Source organism: Acinonyx jubatus, chromosome D4, assembly GCF_027475565.1.
Source record: "Acinonyx jubatus isolate Ajub_Pintada_27869175 chromosome D4, VMU_Ajub_asm_v1.0, whole genome shotgun sequence".
NCBI lineage: Eukaryota > Metazoa > Chordata > Mammalia > Carnivora > Felidae > Acinonyx > Acinonyx jubatus.
The window spans coordinates 26,052,099-26,073,680 of NC_069391.1; the positions used below are offsets into that span (position 1 = coordinate 26,052,099).

A 21,582-nucleotide genomic window follows, 5' to 3' on the forward strand; every position below is an offset into this window, starting at 1 on the left:
AAGTCTAACCGTTTTAGTAGTTTCTGACTTTCTTGACTGAATTCAAATTTCTTGGTAAGTCAATACTGACTTTGATTCTGGCTCGGACCCATTTTTCTTTTGAACTACACCCTTCTCAGAAGTAAAGAGGATTGTCTGTACAGAAGAAAGGACAAATTTCAATCTTCATTAGCTGTTTTAATATTCTAACACATTTCACCCCCAAATGGTGAAACAGTATTGAAGTCTTGGAGTGGTGGTAGAGAGAGCTTTTATTATACCTTTTATCATTTGAATACCTTAACTGATATTTGGGGTACACCTCTTTCCTCCTTTCCCCAAACAGTTTAGTCATGTGTGTGTGTGTGTGTGTGTGTGTGTGTGTGTGTGTGTGTTTCACAAGCTAAATGGTTATTTTGCTTTTTACTACCTACCAATTATAACCTAACAGCTTCTCCAATCTAATTAGGTCATAAAGTATTTCTCATGAGATTCTCAAACAACCAACTTTATATGACAATCCAGTTTCTAGTTTAAAGTCGCACCTTGGTACCTCAATTTACATTAAGGTAACAGACACAGTTTTGAAGAGGGGCTTCTAAGTCATGACTTTCTCTTTTCCCACTTCTCTCCTTCACAAACGTGAAGCGTATGCTCGCACGCAAAAAACTGTGAACCTGATGTAGAATCAAGCAAAACTTGCCCGGCTCCCTTCATTCTGGTATTCACTGTGTGACTGAAAGACATAGATGGCTTCACATTAATTCAATGGAAAGGCTCACCATTAAGAAGTTAAAAATGTATTAGAAGGTGCAGTTTGTCCTATCTTAATATATACCTTGAGTTGAGATAGCCGGTTATTATCTTAATCGGTGAGTTAACTTCATTGAGCTCACCGCAAACTCTACTGAATCACCGTAATCTAGAACCAGATGTCCAAGAACTAAAGCTGTAGCCAAATCTTTCTATACTTTTATTGTACAGCAAGCTTCTATACTTTTCTGGCAAAAGGTAAATTGTTTCTGCAGGGGGAACAAAGTCTAGTGATATGTCAACGTGGAGAAAGGAGCCATTGCGGGCGGATTTTCTATGAAAGAATGCTCCTGCTGATAGCCTGCTAAAATAACTTCTGGCAAGTCGAGCTCTGGACAGACTGAGCTTGCAGAGTGAGACACAGATATTTACCTCCTCTTCTTTCACCCAGCAATTTATCCTTTTTCAATAAACACTGAACTGTGCGCCAGAGTCTTTTCAGCTAACTAAGTCTCAATATTCCAGATACACAAGCTTTTATGCCTAAGCACCAACCCAAATTGTGTGGAAGAGGTTGCTATCAGCTCTGGATCAAATTACAGCAGTCACTGAGGCCCCACCCCACTTCTCCTTTCGCACAGTCCATTAGACCTGAAAACAAATTTTTCCATGGTGCAGACGACTCCTGCATTTAGAACACTTCACAGAAAAAAGCAGATCATCCAGTGTGCACTCCCCATCCCCCAAGCCTAGCCCTTTCATCTCAGCCAAACAAGCCACAGCTCTGCTGAATGTGTTTATCACACTTTCAAGAGATATGAGCTCCTGCGTCACTGAAGCTCTAAGACTCACTAAGCTGCCCTAGTCCTCTGAGCTTTAAGGAGCAGCCATTTTAGCTCAGAGCTTCTCCTCCGTGCACAACATGGCTTCTCTGGGATTCTGCTAGGCTGACAATCAGAAATGAGCAGTAGAAGAACAGGCTGGGCTCCTCCTATGCTCTTCTCCTCCCAACAAAGAATGAACTGTTTTCATTGCTTTCCGAAAGGCAGCACCTTTCTCCTCCTCAAATGTCATTCACCAAGATCTCGGAAGGTTCTTTTATCCCATGATTGATAAGCTTGTTCGTTAGTCCCAGCAGAGCACTGGTAATTGCAAGACGATATCCTGGACCAGACCCTGTTCCACAGGAGGATTTGGGGGTGGGTTGGGGGGACCTCCAGAATGCCTTGGCTTCTTGGGAGTCGTCCTTCCACACACAGAAGACATACCATCCGACTCTGCTTGCCAGATTCCAAAGTCTAATGACCTTTGTTAATCACCAGCCAGTCTGTCTGCATCAGCAGACCCTGCCAACAGACACACCCTTCAACACAAAGGCTGTAGCTATTCCTTTTAAAAGAGGTTCTCTGAAAGCTCCATTGTGTAGCCCGAGAGGAAAACAAAATCTCTTCCCTTCAAAACTTCAAGCCTTTAGAAATAATGCAACAAAAGGCTTTCTGCTGCGTGTCTTTCGGAAATTTTGAGACTGGTTTGCACAACATCAACAAAAATTCTGGTCCTGCACAAGGAAAGGAGGGCACCTTCAGCATTGAGTCATCCACCCGGAGATGAAATTCATCTCTCTGTGCAGTTCTCTTAATATCTTGGTGTCTTCTGAAGCTGTTATCAAGGATTCTAACTTCGCTGGATGCAAACACAAACCAACAGCCTCCTTGTTCTGCTACAAAGGAGATTAAAGGGTTAGGAGATCAGAAAAAAAAAAAAAAAACCCACTGATTTGGAAAAAGAAGAGATGATGAAAGTGATTTCCTAATGGGTTCTAGCTTTAATGTTGTTGCAGTCTCTACCTCAAAAATAGCTCAGAGCCTTAGAAGAGGTTAATCTCCAGGCTGCCGAGAGAACCAGCGTCAGGTACAGCTGAATGGCCCTCAATCTGATGTCTGCACCACGCACGGAAATGAGGACGGAGCCTCCTTTGAAAGCCATTTTGCCTTTGTGTACACATTTCTCCTGAAGATGCTGACAGAAGAAAACAGAAATTTCCAGCAGGGCCTAAACAATCAAAAGAAACGGAAACTTGATGTGCTTATGAGACGGAGGGCACACACACGTGCAAGAAGTGAGAGCAGGAGGAGAAGAAGGGAATGGGGGAGGCACAGAGACAAAGAGAGCCGGACGTGAGGATGACCCATCCATCAACCAGACTATGTGTTCGCAGCAGATGGTAATCCTCTGAGAAACCAACAACAAGGAAAGAGATGAGAAGTTAGCTCTGCGTATCTGCCTGTTTCATCCACCCAGCAAGAGGAGCAATACTGAAACACTAAACTAGACACTGATCTGCTACAAAATGATGATTTAAAGCTAAAAGCCCTGATCTCCTACCTACTTACTTCATTTAAAAACACAGTCATAATGAGATTAGCAATACTTTTTTTTTTTTCCTCACTGACCCAATCAGCAAAAGCAAAAGCAAAAGAGGAAGCTTCAGAACTAACTAAAAAGAAATGCCATTTCAGAAGGTCCTGGGGTGAATCTACAAATCAAACAAGCCCCTCCATCTCCTGCCCCCAATGCAGGATTTCCAGGCCCCTCAAGGTCAAACAGGTGTCAATGACTAGACCCTAACACCACCCGCGATGAAAGCTGCTCTGGTAACATGGATTCATTCTCGAATAACCTAGTGCCTAAGTGATTAATCCTCTCAACACGCACGAAGCCCCTAGACCATTCTAATTATTCATTACTCTTCAGTACTACTTGTTATCGGTGATTGGTTTTGTTCCATTTACATTTCTAGTTTGGGGATTTCAAAAGGTGGGGTTTGGATGAGAAACCCTAAATCCAAATTTCCATATCTGATAAACTCCTAAAGACATATTTAAAGAAAACCCAGAGATCTTGTTCAGGATTTGGAATACACACAGGAGAATGGGGAGAGGGAGTTGCTCCGTCAATTACACTGCCTGCCCACCCACTTTCTGTGCTCAGAACCCCAGGGATCCACAGCTTGACTGCGTGTCCTTCCGGCTCACGGCCCAGACATACCTGGAGAGGGGGAGGCATCTTTGATGGCTCACAGTGTTCTTCCAACCCAGGCGACCATCAACCCTCGCCCAGGGCAGCTTGACGAACACGCTTCCCTAGGCCTGCATGGCCCAGGAGCAGAAACATGGTCTTCAAGTCAAAATCCCAACTGTCTCCAGGAAGTGCCCAAACTAACACGTGCAGGCCTTACCCGGATCAAACCTGTTCTCTGATGAAGGACTGTTGACCAGAAATAAAGCTGTGAGGCACCACAGCCACGGGGATTCAGTAGCAACTAATTATAACCTTCAAAGCCTTTGAGAAATAGAACCAGAGACACCATAAGGTGCTTTTCCTCTGTCCACTCCAGAAACCTAGTTTCAGTTATAAGGCACTGAGCTCCCCAGTTCTCCGGAATCTCAAGTCTGATGAAAGGTTTTAGTTAGCACCTGTTGTTTGTGCTTCTCTTACTTTCCAATGAATGGAAAAACCAATTATCCAAGGCCTGGTAGTGGAATGCATAAACTCTGGAATAGTTCAGCTAGAAAAACAGAAACATCAAGAACCTAAAGATCATTCCACAAATACATTTGCAGATCGGAAAAGGCTGATACAATGAGGTCAGGGAGCTATGGCATGTGTCAGGACATTAACATTTCTAATTATGAGCCCCAGCACTACCATGGTTTGGTAGGAAGGAAGGATTTTCATGCTTAGGCTGAAAAATGGGGGGAAACCACTAACTCATCCACTTGAGAATGTGGGCTGCTGTTCTTAAAACAAGGCGTATTCTACATCACTACTTATCATTTACCCTTGTCGTGGTCAAAGTGGGAGTTCTAGTAATTTAAAAATCTTTTAAAGCATCTTTACAAACAGGACTGGACTGAGAAATTGACGTAAAACTTCCTTTCAGGACCGAGAACAGTAGTGATAGGATCAAACTGACAAATACAAATATGGAATCTCTCTCTGTGTGTGTGTGTGTGTGTGTGTGTGTGTGTGTGTAATAATTAATTTTACTGATTTAATTTGACCTCAGATATGGGTGTGTGCCCTCCAAATTTAACAGGGACTCTGTCTATTAGAGCAGAATCAGCATCTTCCAAGTAAGTCCAAATGATTTATGTACTCCTCCCATGTTCTAGTTAAAAATAAATAAATAAACCCACAAAATAAACCAACAAAGAACTTCTGACAACAAACTACCTCCATCAATCCCACAGCATTCGGTACTACCATAGATCCTGGCTCACCATGTGGTGTCTTCAAATGTCCTATCAAATGTTTATACTGTTTGCTACATGATCTAAGCAGTTCTGTGTACTCTTGGCAATTCACCACACTAATGAAAGGTTTAACATATCAGGGAGGATAAATAATTAAGGAATTCAGAAGGGAGACACAGCTGTTCTTCAAAACCAAATTTTCAGAAGAGAAAGGATTAATTTGCAATCACATATGTAACCCCCAATATGATACTGAATTTAAATAGTAGCAGAGAAATACCATGAGACCCTGAGTCCTGCCAATGCACGTAGCCTCTGTTCTGTGTGGTCAGCCCGGTCCATCTGTGGACCTCGCACATGAGCACAAGTCTGAAGCAGGCAATCTGCAGATGAATAAGCCCACTCACTCTCTGGCCCACGATGGTACGTTTCAGGGTATCTCTTGCTTCAGCTTTGTTCTGCGTGAAGTTTGCAAGTATCACCGGACATGTTGAGTAATATTTCATAACAGACACCTTTGGGATCATCATTAAAATGAGATAAGCATCTAGGGATACAATCTAAGTGACTAAAAAACTGTCAGATATGTAAATAAGAAGCAATTCTGGCTGAGTGACCTGTTATGAAAGCAGGTAGTGAGTGTCTAACACAGAAAGAGATAGTACATACCTTCTGGAGAATTCATGCATTCCTTTGCAATGATATAAGGCTAATTGAGGCCAACAGGCCAATCGGCAGCCTGCCAGCTCTCCTGTCCTTAGAAAAGGAAGCGTGTGATTTGAACAAGGAGATAAAAGAGGAGAGAAGGGACTAGAAAAGAAAGGGAGGAAGCAGGGTGGTATCTCAGTAGCTTTAGACTTCATTGTCTGTGAAGGGGAACCTGCAGTTCGCTAGATAACTCTAATTCTGAGAAGTGTCCTGACAATATTCTCCTCGAGAAACAAAACAAACCAAGACGCCTCCTCACACTAAAATTCTCAAAACGCAACCGTGACAAACGCGATCTCAGCTCATCTTGTTCTTCCAAATGACGGAAAGCCATTCTCGGTGTTGAATGGATTCTCTGAAATGTCATGGGCCCATCAGGAAGTTCCTTGGAAACTTTGAAGCCACTCTTGCCCCCGCACTGAGAACAAGAGATAACGGATTTCTCTCCTGGAGAGCCAGTCCTCACCCAAACGGCAGAGACAGAAAATCACGGTGTTCCTTTATAGACTCTTCAGAATGCTGGCTGGGTTTCTACAGACACTTTTCACACTACAAGAACTCTCATTATAAAAATTGTAAAATTAAAGGGAAGTTGCAGATATGCTGCTGGGTCTTCATTACAGAACTGATTAAGACGCAGAGTAAGCAGAAGCTGCAGTAAAACTCATCTTGCACCTCAGGAAAGACCAACCCATGCATCGAGTACCTCCTCTGTGGGTTTGAAAGCTTGACTGACCTCAGGCGTTGGGTATGCCTTCACGGCCATAACTGTTTCTGGCACAGAAGGTCTGGCCAACCACACAAAGTCTAAATTCCACAGTTTCAGTGAACGGCTCTAGAAACCATTTTAACAATTCACCTTGTTCTCTATTACCACTCAGAGAAAAACAAATCAAAACCAAAAACTGGGGTATGGCTGTCGACTTGTGGAGGGTAGAAGAAAGCTTTGCTGCAAGAACTCTTTTATTTGGGGAAAAGCCCACAAGAATCCCAATCTAATGCCTCAGAGACTCATTCATTGCCTTATGTATATGGTTTGCTCACAAAATTCAGACAAGCCGCTTCTTTTACATGTGAATTTGTCCAAGTTTGCTCATACCAGTATGGCACACAAGGACCGGATCCAAACACTGCAATGACCTTCCCATCCTAACTTCTTATATCTGACAAAACTGACTATACAAGCCTGACACTTGGGTCTGTCTTTCTCCAAACCCTGCTTCCTGATCTAACTACCCCATCAGGATGAAAGCCCTAAGCAGATTGCTTTCTAGAAAGGTAAACAATGGCTGGGCTTGTGTGGACCACGAACACTTCCAGATCCTCCTACCCAAGGACACTGTGAGCTGCCTTTTTTTTCCCCTTCTTAGCCTCCACCTATATAGCAGAAGCTATCAGAGGCTGCTGTCCTTCCTCCTTAGTAAACTAACCAAATGACCCATTCATATTCATCGGTTGTTCCAACAAATTGATAGAATCTTATAATAGGAAACACACAGTATGTGTTTATGTATGGAACTGGCAAATACCCAAGAATTAGTAATGTTTTTTTAAAAAAAACGATAGGCAAGTAATTTCTTTTCCCTTGTAATCTCCAATCAACTTTCAGCAAGTAAGTTTACTCCTAAAAATCACTACCCCTCAAGAACTTCTAAACAGAAAGTTAAGACATTTGTTTGCCAAACCCAAGAGTAGGATTTATCACCATGTGAAAACACAAGAGTGCACCAGTACTCAGCCAAGCCCCACATTCCATAAAACCTTAATAATAAATCTCATTTTTGCCCAACAAATTTAGTTTTTTCAGCTTACTCACTATTGGGCTGCTCTAAAAAAAAAAAAAAAAAAAAAAGATAGAAAGAAAGAAAAAAAAAAAGAAAAAAAAAGATAATACAGAAATGCCTATCCAGCAAGTAAAAGAATTTGTTCCCAGCAGGTGTGAGAACTCTGCCTGCCACCTTCACCTTAAGCAAGTCTTTCAAAGCCTTTACTTGGGCATTTTGCTAAATGAAGAAATCAGATTATACAAAAAGGGAGGGTTGTATAAATTTTCCTTCGCATCTCTGAAAGACTTTTTTTGACTTAATTCACTCTTTTACTTTTATTACTATCCAGAAAATAAATGTCCAGTTTTGTATGGCTGACTCCTCATCACTGAAGTTCTATCCTCCAAGAGGCATTCCCTGACAACTCTAGCATTTGTCTACCTAACATTTGACCCCCATGAAACTGAGCCCCCTCTCCACAATGCTCACCACACTCACTTTCTATCACATTCCACTGCTTTACTTCCTTCACTGTTGACATGATTACCTATTTGTGGTCTGTCTCCCTCCTCTAGAACATAAGCACCCTGAGAGCAAGTCCATTCCTGTCTATTCATATTGGTATCTTCAGCACTGGGGACAGCTCACACAACGGGTTCAGCAAATGTGTTGAATGAATGGAAGAATCAGAGATTCTGAAGGATAAGATTCCAACCAAACATTAAAAGATTGGTCATGGGAGTTATATTCTTTTACTAACCCCATGTTATCACAGAGCAGCGGTGGTCCCAACCAGGGGCAATTTTGCCTCCCTCCCCCACTCCTCCACCACCACCATCAAAAACCCCAGTCCAAGAGTATTTGGCAGTATTGACAGACATTTTTGATTCTCACAACTGGAGGGTGGGGTGCAACTGGCATCTAATGGGTAGATGCCAAGGATTTTCCCCACCACAAAAGAACAATCTGGTCCAAAATGTCAATAGTGGAGAGGTTGGAAACCTGTGACAAGAGGTCTGTGTTATTTTCAGTCTTTGTATATAACCCACCTGCTTTTGTAATCTTTCCAATGGGGTCCTGGCTGGGGTATCTCTAACCAAGATGATCAGCAAATTCTCTCCCAGCGCAAAGATTTTATGATGCTATGGTTCTAAATGACCTAGGTAGCCTTCAGGTCATAGATCACAAGTTTTTACACTTTTATTTTTTTCTGATTTGGGTATTTTACTAAAAATTTCTCAAGAAAAATGTATGATTAAGATGAGTGTGGGGTGCCTGGTGGCTCAGGTGATTGAGCGTCCAACTTCAGCTCAGGTCACAATCTCACGGTTTGGGAGTCTGAGCCCCACATCGGGCTCACTGCTGTCAGCCCAGAGCCTGCTTCTGAACCTCTGTCCCCTTCTCTCTCTCCCCCTCCCCAACTCATTCTCTCTCTCTCTCTGTCTCTCTCTCGTCAAAAATAAACATTAAAAAAAAAAACTTTAAAAAAAGGTAAGTGACTGGGCCACCTTTCTTTAGTGATAAGGCCCTTGCACTGTTGATGATCCCATGAGCTTTGAGCATAAGGGGTCAATGTCATTAACAGGGTCAAATTCAACACTTAACATGTGGCCTCCAACTAAAATTTCTGTGGAAAACACGATGCACATTTCCTCCTCTTTAATATGTAAAATTATCTTCTTTCAAAGTGATTGGGCCCCAGACTAGTCAAAATCACTCTTCCGAGGACAAGTAATGTGTTCCTTTGGTTCTTATACCCCCAGGGCCCAGCACAGGTCTGGTCCTGATGAGATTTACGGTATGCATGCATGCATACATGCCTGCTTCCCAGGAGAAGATTCGCCGGTGGTACCAACCGATAGCCAAACTTTTAACAACCTAAGCAATTCCAGAGAACCTTCCATGACCAAAAGAACAAAACTTCACGCGATACAATACTTCTCCTCCACTCCAACTCATGCATGAAACTCAAGAAGCCACATCATGATAATTAGCTGCCTACAAGCTGGGTACAAGGATTTCTAAGTCTTCCCTTGTCCCTGATTTGAGTAAGTGACCATCATTCTTTTCCTCATCATCCATAGGGAAAGTGCTCTGGCTGCATCATTCCACCCATATAATTATAACACTGTTAAGCTCCGCTGAACTGATGTGACACTTGGCATCATCACCTGGGGCTATTCTTGAGACTACTTGGTTGCCTTCCCTCCACAAAAAAAAAAACTTTTAATTCTTGTTTGCAAAGATTCTAGAAAGCCTGAGGAATAATTCTCCCCTATAGCTCAAAACTATATAAACATTTTCAGTGGAGGGAAGTATAACTAAATTAGGTAGGAGCAGAATTTTCTCTCCTTTGTTTCCCTGAAAATATTGAAACAATATATTACTCGCGCCTTCCTTAAGTCAAATCGAAGAATTCACTCTAAGAAGTTAATAACCTCTAGGCTCATAATGTCCACTAGAGAGGGGATCTTAAAGAACAGATAGTTCAACTTGGTCCAATGTCTTCACTTTTTAGATAGGGAAACTAAGATCTCACGAAAAATAATCTGCACAAGGCTTATAGAACACAAATTCTCGGAAGCCAGAAAAAAAATATGTATCTTTTGAATTCCATCATTTGAAAGTTTGAGTAAAGGCACTCTATAAATGTTACTCAGTTTGTTAATAGCTATTCACACTTAAAGTCCATGCCATGCCCCATATATTCTCACTAACAAGAGCCTTCATTCACTGGGAAGGCAGGCTCCAGAATAACTTCCAGTGTTTCCTCTGTTCTGAATTCTACACTCAGGAGAGTAACTGAAAAGGTGCAAAATCCATAGTCTGCAGTTTGACTGTTCAAAGACCTTCTTAGGCATGCAAACAGTGTGTTCCTACTTTGGAAACACATTTGGAAGACCGAAAGTTGCTGACAAAGGTATACACAGAAGAACAAGAGCTATAACACTGAATTATCTTTCTTCAGAATCCAACCTCATGGAATCGGAACAAGGTTACGTAGTAGCTTTATGCCTGCCAAATCTACCCCATGAGGAACATCGTCTTGTTTCTTATGGAAAATGTGCACTGCCAACAAAGTCACTGAAGAGGCTGGCTGAATGAGTCTTAAGGGTATCTGGAAATATCAGGGTCAGTTCTTTTAAAATGGGAAGGAGAAGAACAGTCAGTCCAACAAATGGCTGGCAAGGAAGCCAGTCTTCTCATAGCACATCTAGTGGTGGCTCGGACCAATAATTCCAGAACATTGTTGATACCCGATTTTACTTCAAGTTATATATTATATTCGGAAACCAGCCACAACGTGGAATATTTTACCACATTTACATATATACGTACGCACGTATTTGTCATCTATTTATCTATATTCCTAGTAGACATCTATACTCCTGTATTGGATATTAAAAAAGCTAATGTATCAGAAAGGCTGGGAATCATCTTTAACTTTTAAAATATTCTCCATAAAGTGTCTCGTACAAAAGGTCGCTTATTGTAATGAAGAGAATGGCTTAGAGATCAAGAAGAAACTGAGATAGACTCTAAGTTTTTTCATGATTTCCTTTCAATACTGTTACACACATTTTGAAGGCCCAAGTAATTCCCATTACTTAGGACAATGATTCTCAAAGTGGGGTTCCTAGACCCAGCCCAGCCTCAGCATCACCAAAGAACTTGTTAGAAATGCAAGTTTTCACACTCCTCTCCAGACTTAATGTGTCAGAAACTCTGGGGGTGGCCCAGCAATCTGTATTTTAATAAGCCCTCGGGGTGATTCTGAGGCTCACTCAAGTCTTAAGATTAAGCTCAAATCCTTCTTCCTGTATGAAACCATCCCTGAGACCAACTCTACAATGGTCCTTCTCCAATGGACGGGGAACCTTACTAATAAATGCCGTTGATTGAATGAATAATAATAGCTATAGAGTCTTCCAAGAGCCTAAGAGAGGACCAATGTTTGCAAATATTTCACTTCTTTTTTGGCAATTAGTGGGAAAAGACTAAGTTGAGGAATCTAGCATCAGAAGCTATTAAGGGCACATTAACAGGCAGAATTCCTATCTTTGAAACGGTGAATATTGTGGCCAATACAATGCTCAGATTGATGTTCATCTCCCTTAAAAACTTCCGAACAGTTCATGACATGATGTCCTTGATATTTGTAGAGAGGGATGTGGCGGCGATCCACAAAGGAAAAAATTGTGGAGTACTTTATCCTGAAAATACTAAGAGCTCAGTAAATCCTCAAAACCCTAGACTCTTCCATGATAGGAGGCTTTTGTGATAAACAAAATCTTATTAGGAAACACCTCCAAACTTGGAGTGGTTATTTGATTTCGCACTAAAGCTAGAGTACAGGGCTAAATCTGCAGTAAGAATCAACATCTGAAAACACAGATGTGTTTGGAAATCCCTCAAAGGAAGGATGTGTGCTTTAAGCTAACCAAGGGACTCCCAGAAAAAAATGGTGGCTAATTGTCTCAAATTGCAAACAAAGGCTTGGCTGAAGGGAAAAAAAGAGGACAACATAAACAAAGGAAAAAAAAAGTTTGGCAACACCAAAATGACAGATCAATGGGGCCCTCAAATCAAAAGCAGGACTTAAAGCTTAGATTCATAGAATTCAGAGATAAAATTTCCCAACTGTGTCTTGCCCAGGAACCTAACCAGAGGACCACAGTAGACTACTCAAGGGGTATAGAAGTTAAAACGACCCATCAAGACCTAAACTGAGGCTCTGAACACAGAATTCAGCAGGACTTAAGGAGAAAATTTAAAGAGATATTACCTTTCCTACTTGGGGGCCAAGAGCAGGTTCAGACAGTTATGTTCCAATAAGAGATAAATTAGAAAAAAATGAGCTGAGGTTTAAAAAGAGAGAGAGAGAAACAGTATGGAAAAGACCAATGAATAATCTATTTTGAAAGAACAGGGCACAGATGAAAATTACACACAACAATTAACAGAGATACTATAAAAGAAGAGATCAAAGATAAGATGATAAGACATCAGAATGAGATGAAAGAGGAGCTGGCAATTGAAGAAAGAAACTGACAACAAAAATAGTATCATTGAAGAACCAATAAATATATTAAAGTAGTAACAGACAAATCCACAAACCAAAAACAAAGTTGATGATGTGGAAAACAGTCTTCAAAAACCTACACAAAGCACAGAGAAAAAGGACAAGTAGATGAAAGCAGGTAGAGAAGATGACAGATAAGAAGGTTTGAAAACAGAGATCCAACATACAGATAAAAGGTATTCTAGAAGTAGACAGCAGAACAAAACAGAGCAAAACAAAATACACTCGAATCTGTGATAGAAAATAATTTTGTTGAAATAAAGAAATATCTGTGGTTTTGGGAAAATGTAACAGAGAATCATCAAAATTGAGACATCCTAGTAGTTACAGAATTTCAAAGATAAACAATGAAAGCTATAAAATCAAGATATTTTAATATTGGTCAATTATAATGGGGAAAGTCTGGACTTTGTGACAGGAACATTCAATGACAGAGAAGTGAAGGGATGTCTACAGAGGCTTGATTGAGCAAGAGAGAGGAGCATGTTGAGTAAGTTCCCAACTAACTTTGCAACCATGTTTAAAAGTAGTAAGAAAGCATTTTCAATCAGCAGTCAAGGAATGCAGCACTTACTATTAATTCTCCTTCAATATCTACTCAGTGATGGAAGATATCCAACCAAGAGAAAATTCAAAATTGAAATCTCAAGAATATGGAATGTAGAGGTAAACAGAGGATGTGAGCACTGAGTCCTCTTACATCCAGAACTAAGACTGAATAATTAATAATAATTGCAAAACAAGATTATAATCCCTTCAATGCAATAACTATAGTAACAATAAATTATTCCATAGAATAACAATAAAATTAAATAGAATTGGGAAAAATCCTTTTTAAAAACTGTTTTTAATGTTTATTTATTTTTGAGAAAGGGAGAGAGAGAGAGAGAGAGAGAGAGAGAGAGAGAGAGAGAGAGGGAGCGAGCACCAGGGAGGGGCAGGTAGAGGTAGAGACACAGAATCCAAAGCAGGCTCCAGGCTCTGACCTGTCAGCATAGAGCCTGACACAGGGCTTGAACCCACAGTCTGTGAGATCATGACCTGAGCTGAAGTCGGAGGCTTAACCAACTGAGCCAGGGAAATAAAATCCTCAAGGATAATAGCGGAAACAAAGAGGAAGACATTAGAGGATACATATAAGTGGAAGAATATCCTCAGCTTTCATAGTAGAACATATAAAAATACTCGATATTGCTTCCTTCTGAAGTTAATAAATCTCCCAGTAAAGATATAAAACACATTAAAATTAAAATTTAATTAGTAATAAAAATACAGACTATATAGATTTTAATTTTTTTAATCAAAGAGAACACAGACCATGTAGTAAAAGACAGAAGTCAAAAGAAATGGCACAGAAATATACTAGTAATTAAATTCACTAGAATCAAGTATGTATGTTATAGCAATAAAAGCAAGCTGGATAAATCCTCCTATGGAAAATATCCCCAGAGTAGATTAAAAAACAAACTCTAATTCCACTTGGTCTATAAGAGACACATATACTAAAAAAGACAAAAAAGTTTGAAAGTAGTAATGATGTAAAAGACACATCAAGAAAAGGAAAAGTAGAGATCATGACAAATATTATTCAAAGTTAAACTCACAAAAAAGCTTTTAAGCTTATCTTTAATTTTTACAGAAATTAAGGGTAAGAAGGAGAAAATATTCTCAGTAACGGAAAATAAATAATCATTGCAAAAAGAAAAACACTTAATAATGTCAAAAAGTACAATCCACCATGAAGATTTATCATGCACATTTACACTCCCTAACATCACCAAATAAATAAAGAAAATGGCAACAAATAAGAAGGAATAGGCATATGCACTTAATAGATTAAATGAAGACAGACAACTAAGAAGAGAATTAATAGAATTAAGTTCAGAGACACATTCCAAATTCTATATCCTGGACACAGAAAACACATTTTCATTTCAAGCAACTGTGGGGCATTACAAAGATTTTCAAACACCCACGGAGGTTTACAAGAGACTATCATGTCAGAATTAGGAGATAATAAATGACAAACAGAAAAAAAGCCCATCACTTCTACTTACAATGCAATAAAACTGGGAGAGGGTGGAAGGACAAAAACTTCCAAACGCACTTGGAAAATTCTTTTTAACATTCTCCTAAACAATTTCCGGATGAACCAGAAATAAAAACTCAACTACAGAATGTGACTTTAAAAATGTTATGTATATAAAATATGGAATTTGGTAAAAGCTGTACTTAGAGGACATTTCATAGTTCTATAAAAATTGTGAATCAAGAAATAATAATTCTTATAAGAACCAAGAAATAGTACTAAATGAATTAAACATCCAATGCAAGTAAAAAAAAGAAGGAAGAAAAGTAGAAAAAAAAGGATTTAATTAAGATAAAGACAGAAAACCAAGAATTAAATTTAAAAAAACAATAAAACTGACCACAGAACCACAATTTTTAAAAATCTAATACTGTTGGGGCACCTGGGTGGCTCAGTCGGTTAAGTGTCTGACTCTTGATTTCAGCTCAGATCATGATCTCATGATTCATGGGATGAAGCCCTGACAGCAGGGAGCCTCTCTCTGCCCCTGCCCCATGCACAGTCCCCCCCCCACCCCCCCTCAAAATAAATAAGCTTAAAAATTTTAATCTTGTATAAAATTAAAACTTCTAGCTAGGCTAATAAGAAAAAAGGTGTGGGGGGGGGTGGGTGAGGCACAAATACAGAGAATTAAGGATAAGAAGCAGAAAATATTCACAAATGTAAATGAACATAAAGAAATTACTCTATACAACTCATAGTAATACTTGCAAACCTAAGTGCAACGGATGATTGTCTAGAAACATGTATTACCAAAATTAATCCAAGAAGAAACCATACGAATGGAAGACTAGGAAAGAGACCAAGAGCCAGCCCAATCACAGGAGAGCCTTCAAAGAATCATTAAGTCAGGTATTTTTGAAACTGATTCAAAGCCTAGAGTCTTAAGAGTTTCATCAATGTATTTCCACAGCTAGTGTTAACACAAATAGCAAAGCTTGCTTAAAAACAATAATTATAATCATAATACAAGCAACCAATACACAGATAAATATTGAGGCAAGAATTCAGATAAAATCCAAGTACACATTAAAGAATACTACTCCATGATCAAGTGGGATTCACTGCAGGAAGGCAGTATTTCAATACCAGAAAATCTATACTCTCCTACATTAAGAAGTCAAAGGAGAAAAAATAATGTGATCAATACAGAGCATTCTAGACAGCATTTGATGAAATTCAGGATCCACTTCTAATAAAAATGGGTTAATAAGATAACATACACACACACACACACACACACACACACACACACACCCCTCAGCTTCATGCTTAATGATAAAACATTAGAAGAATTCAAGTTAAAAACCAGACAAGGATTATCACAATTACAGAGCATGTTGTGAAAATGCTAGCCAATGCATTTGTACACGAAAATAAAGTAAAATAACACTTGGAAAAGAGGAGATAGTTTCCAAAATTTATAAAAAAGGTAAAGGACCTGGATGTGGGCCCAGGTGAATAACACTATAACTTTCTACTTAATAATTTAAAACTTTTTCAACAAGACTTTATTACTTGAACATTTAAAACACTCATCAAATGGAAAGCACTGTAGTGATTTGGCAGGATATTGGTTATCAATGGCTTTATTAGAGCTCACCTTACTAAAGATGTTAACTCTCCTGCCAACCCTGACATTCTTTTTTCTCCCTTGTTTGGGACTCTTTAGTAACCCGTTAAATCAGTAATCTTAGGGGCGCCTGGGTGGCTCAGTCGACTCAGTGTCCAAATTCAGCTCAGGTCATGATCTCACAATTTGTGAGTTCAAACCCCACATCAGTCTCACTGCTGTCAGTGTGGATGGAGCCTGCTTAGGATCCTCCCTCTCTCTCCCTCTCTCTCTCTCTCTCTCTCTCTCTCTCTTTCTCTCTGCTCCTCCCCCACTTGCTCTCTCACTCTCTCTCACACACACAAAAATAAACATTTTTTAAAAAAATCAGTCATCTCAGATGAGCCATATCTGGTGATTTCAGGAATTCCCATCTTAAAGTCATGAAGATAATTTTTAATTGATTATATCCACATAAATTAATTTTCAAGCAACAAATTGCTCTACCTACACACTGAAAAATCTTTCAGTTCTGTGAAAAGAAAAATTACACTTCATCTCCTTTAAGGAATTTAAGGTGAAAGGAAGACTGTGACAATGAACTCCTGAAATCAAAGTATGAAGCCCAACTCATTGTCTTTCCCTCATAACCACATGGAAAAAAATCTCAACATTGGTCTAAATCAGTGTTTTCTCTCAACTTCTCCTTGACCTCAGATTGACGTCCCTATAAATTCTTGGTTTCAATTCTACCCAGCAGCCTGATGTTTACCTGCCTTCTGTTCTTCACTATGTCTGACAAGAAAAAGAAGTTTCCATCTTCTGTCTGCCTTTCCCTTCCTCATCCCAAGAGGGGGACCCATCCTATCCCTCTTCCCTTGCCACAGTGGAAGACGTGCTCCCACTCTTCATATGCCAGGCTGATTCCTCAACTTGGGCCCCTGATCCAGTCCTCCCCTGCCTCATCAGAGAGCCCACCTGATCTGGATTTTCAATTTCTCTCTGAATATTAGCCAAGTCACTCCCATCTTAAAACTCTCTCTCATCCAAGAGGAAAACCTACTCACACATACACAGATACATACAAGCACACCCACTCAACCCATGTCCCTCTGGCCTCTCTTCTTCCCTGGGGAAACAATACAGTTACAGTCCAAAATGCCTGGAGCTGAATCCCAATTCCATGATTTAGTAGCTATGTGAATCCTTGATGAATTACTTAAACTCTCCAAACCTCTGGGGCACCTTCGTGGCTCAGTTGGTTAAGCGTCTGACTCTTGATTTTGGTTCAGGTCATGATCTCAGGGTTTGTGAGATGGAGCCCTACGTCGGGCTCTGCACTGAGCATGGAGTCTGCTTGGGATTCTTTTTCTGCCCCTCCCAGGCTCACGTGTGCTCACTCTCTCTCTTTCTCAAAATAAATAAACACTTAAAAAATGAATAAATAAACTCTGCAAACCTCCATTTCCTCATCCATACAAGGAAATCCACAGCTCACAGGGTTGTTGTGTGCAATAATCTGGACAATGAACATAAAGCATTTGATATAGTTTCTGACATATATGATGGTGTAATTATAACTGCCGTTACTACCATGAATCCCCCTTTTCACAGACTGTTTTCCTGCTCCTTCTCCTTCAGTCCTCTACATCTGGCATTTTTTTTTTATTTTTTAATCTTCATTTTTGAGAAAGAGAGAGAGTACAAGTGGAGGAGGAAGAGTGGGAGAGAGAGAGTGGGAGACACAGAATCTGAAGCAGGCTCCAGGCTCTGAGCTGTCAGCACAGAGCCCAACGTGGGGCTCAAACTCACAAACTGCGAGATCATGACCTGAGTTGAAGTCAGAGGCTTAACCAGCTAAGCCACCCAGGCGCCCCTACGTCTGGCATTTATAAGTAGCATTCTACTAAAACAAACTCCCTATGGTCAGGAACAATCTTCTTAGGGCCAATGAGAGGATACTTTTTATCTAACTGAATCACTACTTCCACGCCATTCTCCACCAGAGCCATGCTCCCCTTTAAGTAACTCTCTTCCCTGGACACCTAAGACTCTCTCCACCCTGAGCCCCTTTCCTAGCACCACCAGTTTACATTCATCCCTCAGTCTCAGGTCAGCCCAGGGTTTCTCAACCTTGCTACCATAGGCATTCAGGGCCCAGATTATTGATTGGTTTGGGTGGGGACTGTCCTGGGCAATACAAAATGTTTGGCAGCACCCTGGCCTCTACTTACTACATACCAGTAATGTCTCCATCCTCTACCCCCAACAACTCCAGTAGCGAAAACCAACAGTGTTTTCCACTGGCTGAAAAATCATCTCCAGTTGAGAACCCCTTTCTCTAGAAAGCCCTGCCTGGCACTTCAGGCCTGGGGTCAGACCCTTTCTAGATGTCCCTAAATCTCTCAAGCATTTTTCACAGAGTACCACCTGCTTAATTTCCTGTCTTCCCACACCGTACTATGAGTTCCTTGAAAGCTAGGACTGTGTATGTTTCAACCCAAGCCTTGGCCAATGACAGGAACCTACATGCTCTCCTTCCTTTACTTGGAAGCAAATTTATTATGAGACATACTTTAACACAGATTTTCAAGGGGAAAAAAAAATCCATGCATACTAAATATAAACTTTAATTGTAACAAATGCATCCTTTTTGAGAATTATAAAGGTGGAGAAAAGTGCAGTCTTAGTACCCAGGAATAAGGAATCAAGCTGGGCTGGTGGGCTGTGTGCATGTACATTTGTGTGTACATGTGTGGAGGGGTGTGCTGACAGAGAAGTGGAGATCAGAAATAGAGATTTCAGCCTCAGCCCCATGTGGCCTTGAGCTAGGGGCCTTGTGGCTGGAGGCCATCCTAAGGGAGATCAGCAGGACCCTCTGCTGGCCTCTTTCCCTCTGTATTCTCAAGCACAAGGCATCTCCTTCCTTATCTCAATGCTGTCCTTGTCTTAAGCCTTCCCAGCTGATCTGGAGGGTTTTTTTTAACTTAATGATATGTTTCTACCTTCATCCTCCTTTTCTCATATCCTTGTGTACATGACCATGCTCCTTATACTGTTCCTGCCTCTGGCAATGAAATTTCAGACAAAGTAGAGTGTCCTTACAAAATACCATAAAACATTACTGCATTCCAGAAGACTGGTGTATTTGGAGGGATGAGAAATGCCAGGATTGAAAAGAACTAACTGGTCTCCCCAGACAGTTTATTTCTCCAGAATAACTAAAAAAAAAAAAGTCTTTAAAGACCCACATATGAAAGTAGAATGAGGTCACTGATGGCCAAGGTTCAACACAACATGGGCAAAGCTCTTGTCACCAAAGCTAAGAACCCCAGGCATCCAACTCCTTTGCCCACATTATAAAACCTGTACTTCTCCTTAAGGAATTTTTAGGGGAAGTGTTCCTTAACATTTCAGATAAATGAAAAATAAGTTGCAAAACAATGCATCGTCTATTGCTATTTAAATGACAATGGTAGTAACATGCTAGGATATAAACATAGGAAAAGAGGATATATGTCCCAAACCCCTAACAGAAGTTTTCTCTGTGGGTGGGGTTAAAAAGAACTTTCAGGGGCGCCTGGGTGGCGCAGTCGGTTAAGTGTCCGACTTCAGCCAGGTCAAGATCTCGCGGTCTGTGAGTTCGAGCCCCGTGTCGGGCTCTGGGCTGATAGCTCAGAGCCTGGAGCCTGTTTCCGATTCTGTGCCTCCCTCTCTCTCTGCCCCTCCCCCGTTCATGCTCTGTCTCTCTCTGTCCCAAAAATAAAATAAACGTTGAAAAAAAAAAATTAAAAAAAAAAAAAAGAACTTTCACTTTCTCTGAATTCCAAACTTCTATAATGTTTGTGTATGTTTTGGTTATTACAAGCTGGAAATTCTTTTTAAGGTTTAAGTGTTTTCAGAGAAATAAGTAAACAAACTAAACAGTCTCTCAGTTCCAACAAGTCAGCCCACATTTTAGGGAAAGGGTAGGTGTGTGCTCACTTTGGTGTTTAAATACTTAATATGTGTCCACACAATAATGTGGGCACGTGAACAAAAGGGGTACAGCCAAGATGAACCACGGAACACTAACTGCCAATCAGCAAATAGACGAAACATCAGTGCTTTGCTAGCTCTCTTCACAGACTTCAGACAGGAGCAGAGGTGTCCCACGCGATTTGAAAAAGCAAAGTTTAGCAGAAACACATAACTGGACACAAACCTTAATCAATCGGTTGACCCCACCGACTGGCCATTCCATCTAATGTCTCGTTTTATTCCGACAGTCCCTACGGAGGACAATGATTCCTCCCTGAATCTACCCCCAAATAGGTAGAAACATCTTAAATATCCCTCCAGGAAATATTAGAAGCAATATAATCCATTACCCCCTGGAGATATATGGGCCACCACTCATGACCATCTCATCCCACAGCTGAGATAAGGTGGGAAATCTGAGACTCGGTGAGGTCAAGTTTGGCTTAGAAGTGTCTTGTCACTGCCAAGGGCCATTTCATCACACATCTAGACTAGTGATGAGGGAGTCATTGACCTGGTGTTCCCTGACCTCATTGAAAAGAAAAATCATTTTCAGTTAAGCCAAAAACACATATTTATTGATCAGCTACCATGTGCCAATACCATCCATTTATTGAACATGAGAGTGCCTGCCAGGTAGCTGTTATGGTTCTAGACATGACACAAAAACAAGAAACAGGGAGACCTGGGGTGGGGGGGTACCATGGACAGGTAAAAGGCATGCTTTTTCTCACAGAGGTTAAAATAAAATTGGGATAAGACTAAAAATTTTAAAAACCTAGAGAATGAAGAATTCTCAATACTCTACCACGAAGTATGGATTGTTATGGTACAGTTTCCAAGTACAGAGATGTTTAGAACTGGGAGAGCAGAGGACACAGTGAGTCCAGGGGTTTGATAATGAGTGTTCTCAAAACTAGCCAATGTGGTCAGTAGAACTAGCATAGGTTTTATCAAAGAGATATAATAGGACCTCACCCTAGCAGCCAGGATCTATCTAGCTTTATCACCTACCACTTGACCTTAGTAAAGATACAGAACTGCTTCCTCACCTGTATAAGGGGACTAAAAATATCCATCCATCTTCTAGGGATTAAAAATATGGGGCTAAAAATATCCATCTCCCAGGGATTAAACAGATAACATCTACAGAGTCTCAAATGTCAGATTCTTCCCTCCCTCCCTTCATTGGGAGAACAACAGGGAACTCTTACCATTCTTAATCAGGGGAATGTGATATAATGAAAGCTGTGTCCTCTCAAGATTATTTTGGCAGCACTACGAAGGACTTCTTAGGCCGGGAGGGGAAGACGGGAGGGTGGTAAGACACAAGCTGCTAAGGCAGCTGCTGAGATGGTCCAGGGATGAGATAAAGC

General features: G+C 40.5%; 1 protein-coding gene across 14 annotated transcripts in view; it reads right to left on the reverse strand.

The window, feature by feature from the left end:
* Positions 1–21,582, reverse strand: part of ZNF462 (zinc finger protein 462) — a 139,000-nt gene that overhangs the window by 81,513 nt on the left and 35,905 nt on the right. The window contains exon 1 of one of the 14 annotated variants that reach the window (XM_053204839.1): positions 525–3,721. The exons of the other annotated variants lie outside the window; for them this stretch is intronic. The gene's annotated coding sequence lies outside the window, so the exon portion shown is untranslated. Of the gene's footprint in view, positions 1–524; positions 3,722–21,582 lie in introns of those variants that run through there. 14 annotated transcript variants of the gene reach the window in all.